The sequence below is a fragment of the Triticum dicoccoides genome, chromosome 7A, assembly GCF_002162155.2.
Source record: "Triticum dicoccoides isolate Atlit2015 ecotype Zavitan chromosome 7A, WEW_v2.0, whole genome shotgun sequence".
NCBI lineage: Eukaryota > Viridiplantae > Streptophyta > Magnoliopsida > Poales > Poaceae > Triticum > Triticum dicoccoides.
Window position 1 is genome coordinate 335,762,738 of NC_041392.1, and position 10,743 is coordinate 335,773,480.

Consider the following 10,743-nt stretch of genomic DNA (forward strand, 5'->3'; position numbering starts at 1 on the left):
ACATACACGCTCACGCTCAAGTGCCCAACCTACTCCCTCCATCCGTGAGAGACTATACATATAGAGATTTACACATTGGCCAAGAGGAACCGGAACTTCATGGCATAATTAACGCCCAAAAGTAGCAGACTTATGTGTGCATGTGACCAGAGAAGAAGAATAAATGAAGGTTGTTGCATGCTGTCATTAAGGATAGACATGAAGGTTGTTGCATGCTGTCATTAAATTCTAAGTGCATTGGAAGTGTAGATGTACACTCTTTGTTGGAAAAATTTCTAATGCTAGATGTACAGTTTTTCACGGACCGAGGGAGTACACGTGCATGCACTCGCATACGCAGCCAGGGTGGTTCGCACGCAAGGGTTGGACTCCTGTCGCGTTTGTTTAGAGTTTTGTTTAACTGATCTCTTTGCTCTGCCAACTGACAGGTGGGACCCAGAAACCAGGTGTCAATTTAACCAGTCAACAAAATACCACATCGACTATGTGGCCCAGTCAGCAGGGTGCAATACGGTGCTCTACGGCGAGCTAGTGACCGTATAATCACCGCAAAACTATATAGTGACTGTAATGAGCGTATTATTACATACGTTGGCGCAGTGTATTTTTCTCGTTTCAAATTAAGCCATATAAACCGGAAAGGACGCGGCATAGACTAGTACTACTTTGATATGTCCTATCAATTCGCAGAACGAGAAGTTTGCTTACTACGCCCTCTCGCTTGCCCACGCGTGGTGGCTCACAGGACGAGGAAAAGCTTGCTTACTATGTACGCCTACGCCCTCTCGCTCGCAGGACCAGGAGAGGGTTTTGACTACAGCACCCTCTCCCTCGCCCTCAACCTTACAGTGGACATACAGAAGTTCATTTGGTGTCAGATTGCCAGAAGCATATTGTATTGTACTATCATCATTGTTGGACCTTTCGAAGAGGCGAAGACCTAAGTGCAAGGTTCATAGGGGTACGAACTGTTGAACCTCCCGAAGTGGCGAAGAGCCAAGTGCAAGGTTTATAGGAGTTGTCGTCATAGTACTACAATAGCGAATGATCGCTATTGTATGATGCCGCCAGATCAGCTATAGCCAAAGTTGTGTCATCTTTTTTCTCACAGAGCGTATTGGATCCCGTGCAACAGGCACACAAATTGCATGTACGCCTAACACATTTACTAGTAATCTTTCCCTGATAATAATAATAATAATCTATCCCTAATAATAAAGCACAGCTTGACTCTATGGGTTCACCGTCACAATACGCTTTCTTCTCATGTCATAATACGATTTTACGATTTGTAAAGCCGAAATCGTAATATAAACAAGGTGGTACTAATTTGGGGTCCGCACGTCCTTCTGTTGATAGCCACGTGTGTTTCTTCGTGCATTGAACGGTTGGGCCTTCGTCCCGCCTGGCCCTTTCCGCGAAAAATATGTGTCCGATCCGGACTTCACGTTTCGTTCGTGGGCTAGGATGACTCACGGTCACGGAGGAAGCAGTTCTTTAAAAAGAAATACAGCAGCACGGGCTCTCCTCCTCGATGCCTACGACACCGGCGCCGCCGCAACCCCGCCGCCCACTCTGGCCTCCACCACACCAGCCCGAACCATTGCTCATGGGCGCGCGGGTATGGAGAACCCCGACGGCCACGCAGAAGCTGACGTGGGGGCAGGTCTGGGCAGCGACCTCCTCCTCGATGCCTACGACACCGGCGCCGGCGCAACCACCTCGCGCGCCCGCGCGGCCGGTATTCTTCCCCGGCCGTTTCCCGAGCCACCACGCGCCTCCTCCCCTGCCGCTCCGCCGCCATGCCGGGACGGCGTACTGTGCCTTGCTGGATGCCGAGGACCGGCGGGTCAATGCCGCCGCCCACTCCGGCCTCCACCACACCAGCCCGAACCATTGCTCGTGGGCGCGCGGGGATGGAGAACCCCGACGGCCACGCAGAAGTTGACATGGGGGCAGGTCTGGGCAGCGACCCGTCCAGGCTCCCCCATCGTCGCCCTTGGACGCCGTGGAGGCGGGTCTGGGCAACGACCCGGTCGAGGTTCTCCCACTGCCACCCCCGCATCTCCCGGGGGGCGCCCCTTACGACAGGGCGCAGACAGCCAGCGGATCCGCGTACGGGACCTTCGGCGAGGCAGCGGGCTACCAGGCCGCGGGGGCCACGGAGGACGGCGTCGGCGCCGTCGAGATGGCCGATCCCATGGTCCCCTAGCAGTTGTATGAGGATGGTAATGTTGCTGAGGCAGAAGCCTTCTCTATCTGGTTTCGTTGCCTGCCTGCTACTTTGTTGCTAATAGGTTGTTGCTTTCAGTGGAAGAGGCTAGGTTATGGGATGTTCTCACCTTGGATTGCTTAGACGTTGATGCTTGGACCGCACTTATTGAAGAGACGGAGAGGATTGCTGAGGTGAAATTGAAATTGTTGCCTTACCATACAGTGCATTGTTCTCCTTTTTGCAACTTGTTGTATGGATGTGTCATAATTTTCAGCAGCTTATCCTCTTTTTGTGCCCACATGTGTTACATATTCCAGTGGTCATATGCAATCGATCTGTATCTTGTGGACCACAAAGTTATGCCAATCTTTGTTATGCATGGATGGTCACTCGCTCCCTTGTTTTTGTTTAGCACATTTTCTTTCTACATTTCTCTGTCTTGTAGGATCCCAGTATATTTTCTTTTTGACTTCATGGGCCTTGTTCCCTGTAGTAGTTTCATCATTGTCCTACTGTAGTCTTGTCAATCTGTCCTTATTCGTGTTTTAATGGACAACACTAGATATAAATTTGTTTTGTTTGGTTAATAAAATAAAATGGATTTTTAATGATAAACAAATTTATGCTAATGGCAGATTTTTGTGTATTCCTGGTCAGAGCGAGATATTAAAAATACGGAAAGTGTATGATGCATTCCGTGCGGAGTTCCCTCTGTGCTTTGGCTATTGGAAGAAATATGCAGATCATGAAGGCCGTCTAGATGGTGTCAATAAAGTTTTTGAGGTGTATGAATGGGCAGTTCTTGCAGTTACTTATTCAGTGGACATATGGTGTAATTATTGTCAGTTTGCGATCTCAACATACAATGACCCAGATGTCATCAGAAGGTAGCAATTGAATACCCAAACTATTCTGATGAAGTTTTTAACTTCTTTTTATGTCTTGACTTTTGTTAACTAATGCATTTTAGGTTGTATATATATACAGGAATACATGACGAGAAGTGATTTTACAATACTTAGTACCTGAACATGAATGCTTGATGAAATGCTTTATAATATAGCACTGTATTTTCGCATTCGTTGTGATAGTGTAGGCCATGGAGATGTTGCATATATTCAAATTTTGGCTTAGGCAGTGTGTTCTTAGACTCCGTGCATGTCTGTTAGTTGTAATGACTAATCTCCCTCCATGAAGTACATAATCTGTTTGACCTTTTTCCTTTTGTAGCAGCTATAATCTATACTCCCTTCATCTGGGTTTGTAGGGCTTGCACAGGCTTTTAGGTCCTCAACATGCTATATGCCACCGAAAGTATGTCTAGAAACTTCATTCGAATACAAATCCAGTGATATGCTTTTGCTGGTATATACATATGTTTCGTTAGTCAAATTGTCGAGTTCTTAAAATATCCGCTCATGCCCTATAAACCTGGATAGAGGGAGTATAAGTATTTTCATATAGCCAATATTAGTCATTTAGCGCATTAACTAAGTGGCCAATTTGGAGATCACATGTTTATGCTATACAAAATACTGAAGTCTAGATCTTTCAAGAAAAATACAATCCTCCTTCGTTGCAAATGTAGCTTTCACTATTTGACCGTACAAGCCATCATTCATTTAGTGTTCCTGGAACTATCTAATGTTTCTTTTTCTAGGGATTGATTGTTTCATTCTTTCATCAGCAACTAAACCCACTGTTTTTTCCCACAAACTGTTTAATCGGGGTTTAGCATATGTTGAAACAGATTATGGTTCCAATACTTTGTGGGATGAGTACATCAAGAATGAAGAATCACTTCAAGCATGGAGTCATCTAGCTGTGGTATACACAAGAATACTAGAGCACCCTTAAAACAGCTTGATCGGTACTTTAATTGGTGAGTCATTGACATTATTTATGCATTTAAGTACTTAAGTATGTTTTCTTGTCAGTTGCCACTTCTACTTGTATTATGACTTATCTACTATGTCATCCTAAAATAGTACAGTGTGCAGGCATCCCAAAATTTCGCTCCAGATGACTCTTTTATTCCACTGAAAAACACTCGCTCTAAACAACATCACCATGAAATTATTTGATCTGGCAAGTGTTGTGTGTTGCCTCGGCTCTGATTCAGTTGCAATTGAGTTTGTGTTGTTATCGCGGAAGAATATTGTTCTCACTTATGGTGACTATATTATTGAAATTATGATCAATGACTAGCAATTTATGCTAACTGACTGCTTACTTTGGGGAGTGTGGATGACTATCATTTTCTATGTGCTTACTCTATGTAATCACTATAGAGTTTTTTTGCTTTCAACCAGCACAAGGCTATGTGGAGAAAGTATGTAGAAATTCAAATGGAATTCCTGACACTATGTAAGTTTGGTTTCCCAAGTAATTGAAGAAATGCTCCAAGAATAAGGCCACCATCAATATATCTGTTCTTTTATGGTCAAAAGAGTCTACACGTGCACTATCACTTTTTATTTGTTGAGAAGTTTCTTACCTTTGTGTTGGTCAATTATTTTTACGTAGATTTTGATAATATATTTTTAGCTAAGATGCATTAGATCATTGTAGTATAGTCGAATGGGATGTTCTAGATGAACATTTGTGTACTATTTGTGGCGAACATATCTCCAATTGTATTATTGGAAATTAAGGAAAATTTTGGCGTTTGCTACATAGCCAAACACTAAAGAGGCATGTGGGGACACGCGCATGACTCACCCTCCCTCCAGAAAACAAGTCCACAACATTACAAGTCAAAAGTGAGCTGGAGTATCGGGGCGTTATATGGACTTGATGCATAAGTAGATCGGTGTACAGACTAGGTGCAGGACTAGCTCACAGAGGGCGGCCCTCATATCTAGCTTGACGCGATTATTATTTGAAGTTATAAACATTTCCTTAACCTTTTCAATGAAAAGTGTGTCATGTGGTGGTTGACCTCATCATGTTGGAATTGATTGTGTTCCAACATGCTTTGATCAGGTAAACAACACAAGCATCGTTGTAAGAACTTACTGAAGGATAAGTGGCAACACGGGCGGGCTATCATGTTGACATAGATGTCATGTTAAAAATACAAGACATGGACGAAAGAAGCCTTATTGGGTTAGAGAGAGTTTTCTTTCTCCCGTTGCAACGCACGGGCTTTTGTGCTAGTAATTAATAATTAATTTCTTTCTAATAATAAAGCACGGATTGAATCTATCGGGTTCACCGTCGCGTCGCTTTTGAAAAAGAGTCCCTGCGGTATTCGAAATTCAATCTGCGGTTAAAGTGAGAAATCCGGCCCGCCCAGGCCCGAGTGCTGTCGCCGCCGGTACGCCGCCACCACCAGCGCCCGACCCTGAGCTCCTCCTCCCGTGCGCCTCCTCCTCTGCCTCCCTCGCGCGTCGTCCGGCGACCGGCGCCGTCGCCGGCGACCACCCAGGTCACGCCGCCGCTCCCCTGCCTTCTCTCTTTCCCCTCTCTCTCTAATCTCCTTTTATCTCCTTGTCTCCAGGAGATCAGTGCCAGGGCCATGGATGCCCAGTCCTCGAGCTCGAGGTTCGAACGCCGCCACGTGACCTCCACTGGCCAGATCCGGCGCCTCCCTACGGGATCTGCGCGCCCTCCACCTCCTCTACCCGATCCGGGGCCGCCCAACCTGCGATGACCTCCAGCATGGAGCTCCTGTAGCTCGTCGCCTGCCTCCTGTTCCTGTGCTCGAGGGAGACGCGCCTCCAGCGCAGCGAGCACAAGGCCCAGCCGTGCCAAGACCTACCCCGACCACCTCTGCATCCAACCGACATACCCTGCGCGACGCTCGACCCGGTGTCGCGCCAGTCGCCAACCGACGCCAGATCGCAGCACCCTGCACCACCGCTCCACCTCAGCTCCTCTTCTCATCCGTGCCCCCGAGCTCCTCGCTATGCGCCGCCCTGGAGGGCTCGCGCTCGCCAGCCGGTCGTCTTTGCACTCGTAGGCGACCTCGTCGTCCCCTCTGCACTGCCCTCCACCTCAACTAATGATTTAGCTGGTTATATCTTGTGGATGTTCTCTATTGTTTTTTGCACACAAGGTGTTTGTGTGTTTGTCAGAGCCAATGTTCATGAGCTTTATCTTTGCTGTGAGTACTGCATCTTTCTGTCCATCTGATTGTTCCATGTTATACTATCTTTTGAAGAAAATAGATCTGTATTGTTTACCTTGATTTTTCTGATTGTAGATAAATGGCATGGCTGAGAAAGTCCCTTCAATGAAAGGAGGAGTATAGTCTTGGCCATGGCTGGGAAGGAAGGAGAACATGTAAATTGAGGATTTTTCAGAGAGATCGGGACTGCTTGATTTATCAGTGGACTAGTGTGCTGGTTGATTAGGATCTTTCAGAGAGATCAGGGTTGCTTGATTAATCAGAGAGAAACTGGAACAGTACTTGGGAGTTGGGACTGGTGTGCTACGGTTGCTTGATTAATAAGAGAGAAACTTATCATAATTTATGATTTCCTTTTCTTGATTTGGAGCAAGTGTCTTTGCTGGAGTCAGCGTCCTTGTGGTTGATCTCATATACATGAGGTATGGTATTTCTATCCTTAAAAGTATGTAACAAATCCGCAATTCATTTTGAGTTATTCGTGTGTTTTTTTGGGATCAGGATTATCTGAGTCAGCTGCTTGTGGTTGACCTCATATACATGAGGTATGGTATTTCTATCTTTAAAAGTATGTAGTAAATCCATAATTCATTTTGAGTTATTAATGTGTTTTTTCGGATCAGGATTATCCGATCATTAAAGCACATACATTGGAGTTGAAATATAGGCGGGTCGTGTACACGGGGTACATGTACGTGATGTAAACAAAACCTATATAACTCAGGTATGTCATACATCTAGCTTAATTTTTGCATGGGCGACAATTTGAAAAGCTTACTGCAGATCTACCAAAGATAGATTATACACAATATTAAAAATCATCTTGAGAAATCTGGAAAGTTTGTAAAACTTAAAATACACATCTCTCTTTACAGGTTGGCAATTTCGAATTCTATTTGTCATATTGTTTTTCCTAATACAGCGGCATCTCTACTACCCTCCTGTAAAGCGATTGGCCATTGTTAGGATAAAAATAGCAACTACACACATATTTAATCAATCTTTTGGCCTATATCGTTAAGTACTATTATTGCCAATTTGATGGGGAAAAGGCAAAACATGTAAAGCTTTATAAGTTTTATATCCTACCCTAAGCCCAAATCTTTATGTTGTTCTTTATGCAAGACTCCATAACACTCCGGCCTTGATCACAAATGAGTCGCTGGCTACCATAGCACTATCAGTTCCCTGTGGTGATCGTCGTTTATATTGGTTTGTGGCGCAGGGAATCGGTACTACAAGAGAGCTTCAAGCTGACGGCCAATAGGAATGGAAGACATGACTTGATGGAGAAATCAGGTGCATATGAACAACATATTGTCTTCCAATTTTTTTCATCATTCAGTAGGACAATTTCCTAATTCTGTATGAAAAGGTTATTAGTATGGATATATATATTTATCGAATTTAATTAGCATATATTAGGTTCTTTGTTCGCCCCAGCTTTTGCTCATGACTACATAATTATTCGGACTTGTATTCTAGATAGATGCTTTTCTATGAACCTCATAAAAAATGTAATATGCCTTAGATCCTAATTGACTATTTATACATCGGATAATTTCAGCTTGCTGTGTCCCAAGATACCTATTTTTTTTATACCAAAAACAGGTGAAGTCCTAACAATCTATACTCCAGCATTGTATCTGCAAATGTAGATTGCTTCTGTAGGATTCGAACAGATGGTAGTTTGCAGACTGATGAGTTGGTTCCAGTAACATCACATGTCAAGGATACCTCTCTCCACTTACCAATCAATTTTTTTATGATGATGTTCAGAGAAGTGTGTTTAATTTCTGTCGCAGTGGGATGTTGTGATTAGTTCAGTTTTGCTTGATCTATTTCGAGTTAATTCCTTTTTGTGATGTGGTGTTAGGGAACATACATTCTGCTCTCTTGTTCTTCGGCTTGGGGTGTCGGCAGCTACCTATTACTACTAGGGAGTCTTATTTTGGACGGAAAGAAAATACAATATTGGTTTTTATCCATTTGTATGCCTGCGTTAGCCTTATGAAGCACAAAGGATGTCCCAGTGATCAATCACGGATGATACTTGGTGTATTCTTACTAGGCTAATGGGCAAATACTCGAATAACTGAATCACCTGTAATCTTTTTTTATTGTAACGGCGGTGTTATATCTGCAACAACAGTTTGTAAGTTTTTCTGTATAATTGTGAATATACATCTTGGTAGCTATAATTCATCAATCATGGATGATACTTGCGTTTCCTTATACTAGGCTAATGGGAAGACACTCGAATAACTGAACCACCTGTCAACAACAGTTTTTTAAAATTTCTGTATAATTGCGAATATACATCTTGGTAGCTATAAATTATATCCTCTGTTTGGTGTTGGTAAGAACATATGCTTAGCTTGTTTTATGCTCTTGTTCAAGACATCTCGGATCTGTTAAACCATGAAGTCTCTTTCACTGAAAAATATGAGCGGTTGAGCGCTTGTGCTTCGTTACCAATCGGTCGGATGCCTTGAGAAGTGTGTTGCGTTGCCAATCGGTCGGATGCCTTGAGAAGTGTGTTGCGTTGCCAATCGGTCGGATGCCTTGAGAAGTGTGTTGCGTTGCCAATTGGTCGGATGCCTTGAGAAAGGTCAAATAGCGTGGACGATTGATTTGGAATTTGGTTTTGTTAACGTCAACAGGAGGAGGAAGGAGAAGCCAAACTAAGGAGAGAACGAAGATTTGAGCCTAGGACACTGGGTGTCGATAACGGTAAAATGTGTCATGTGGCGACCAAGCACATTGTGTAGGGATTGATCACGTTCGGTACCGTGGGCACCGTCAACGAGGGCGGGAAGGAGGATAAGTGATGACATGGACATACGTGTGCCGAGGGAGGGATCCTCGAGCCATATTTATTAGGTTGGGCATATGATATATATTTTCTCCCGTTACAACGCACGGGCATGTTTACTAGTAATTAATCTCTCCCTAATTAATAATAAAGCACGGATTGACTTTGTCGGGTTCACCGTCACAAGTCATAATACATTTCTTCCTGCCCGTTTTTTTTCATGATTTTGATATTTTTCTTAATATCTCGCCTAGGCCATGACGTAAAAAAATAAAGAATTTTATGTTGGGGATCGAACTTGAGCCCTACCGATAAATGTTGCACGTGTGTACCATCTAAAGTACTTACCATCAATTTGTGTTAGCATTAAGTTAAATACATGTAATAATCCAAGGAGAATTATTGGCTCACAAATCGTGGCTCAGCTAAGGTTTCTTGCGCCCTTACAGTATAAGGCAAAAATAATTGCTGGTCAATACAATCGATCTCAAGACCTCCTGTTGATTACATTATAACACAGCAAACCACCTAGATCCTGTTGTGTGCTCCTATTAACGTTGATACAGATGTCAACTTAGTCCCACCTCGCTATTTTAGACCATATCTAACCAATTTATATACGTCTTTAAATTCCCTCAGTATCATAAAGCCGTCTCATGAATCAAACGGGGCGTTGGCAGAAATAAGAAAGGAAAAGAGAGAGAGAGAGGCTAATTTGTGGCCTATACTAAAAAGGAAGGAAATTAAACGAGACGTGGACGGGACAAGGAAGAAAAATAGAGAGGCAAACTTGTGGGCTTATACTAATAAGGAAGGAAATCAAAGAAATGATGACAAAAATAAGAAAGAAAAGGGAGAGGCTAATATATGGACTAAATTAATAAGGAAGGAAGAGGCTATATATGTTGTGTGTGGTGGGACTCTTAAAATCAAACGGAACCTCACAGAGGCTATATATATTGTATGATGTTTCTAAACGGCCATCTTATCTTTGAAGTGGGCAAGTATAAAATATGAATTCACATTAAGACAATGAAGAATTTAACGGATTGAGAGATATAACTCAGTATTTCACCACGACAGATAAATTCCTCAATATCGGGTGGACTTTGAAATTTACTTTATACCCGTTGCAACGCACGGGCTCTTTTGCTAGTATTTTTTTAATAATAAAGCACGAATTGATTTTATAGGATTCACTGTCGCGCACTTTTTGGAAAAAGCCCCTGGCCTCTTTAAAATTCAACCCGTAGTCCCCGGTATCGCTATCCGTAAGTCAAACGTATCGTTCCGTTTTCTTCGATGCCCTCGGCAATCCCAAACCCCACCTCCCACCGACGATCCCCAATTTCAGCCGCACGGTCGCCTGTCGCCGGAACGCCCCGAGCTCCCGTAGCGTCGTAGACCACATACTCCTGAATCCGAACGCACCGCCAGCGCGCGCCCATGTCTCGCTCGGCTGTCCACCCGCGCGTCTCCTACCTCGGGGTCCGGCGAGCAGGGCCGGCAGCCATGGAGAACTGCCACGAGAGGTGCCAATCCAAGCTCTTCCACCTGATGGCTCTTGGTTGTGTTGTGTGT

The 10,743-nt window shown here is 43.9% G+C and overlaps 2 long non-coding RNA genes and 1 pseudogene across 2 annotated transcripts in view; all 3 read left to right on the forward strand.

Moving 5' to 3' along the window:
* The first annotated feature begins 1,623 nt into the window (after nucleotides 1-1,623).
* Nucleotides 1,624-4,314, forward strand: LOC119333488 (annotated as a pseudogene).
* Nucleotides 4,315-5,491: 1,177 nt separating this feature from the next.
* LOC119329434 lies at nucleotides 5,492-8,582 on the forward strand. Its single transcript, XR_005159530.1, has 6 exons — nucleotides 5,492-6,323; nucleotides 6,423-6,769; nucleotides 6,849-6,892; nucleotides 6,971-7,071; nucleotides 7,573-7,646; nucleotides 8,224-8,582. It is a non-coding gene; the product is annotated as an uncharacterized LOC119329434 (long non-coding RNA).
* A 1,863-nt stretch (nucleotides 8,583-10,445) lies between these two features.
* Nucleotides 10,446-10,743, forward strand: part of LOC119333780 — a 2,248-nt gene continuing 1,950 nt past the window's right edge. The window contains exon 1 of the long non-coding RNA XR_005161230.1: nucleotides 10,446-10,694. This is a non-coding gene — a long non-coding RNA (uncharacterized LOC119333780). The remainder of the gene's footprint in view (nucleotides 10,695-10,743) is intronic.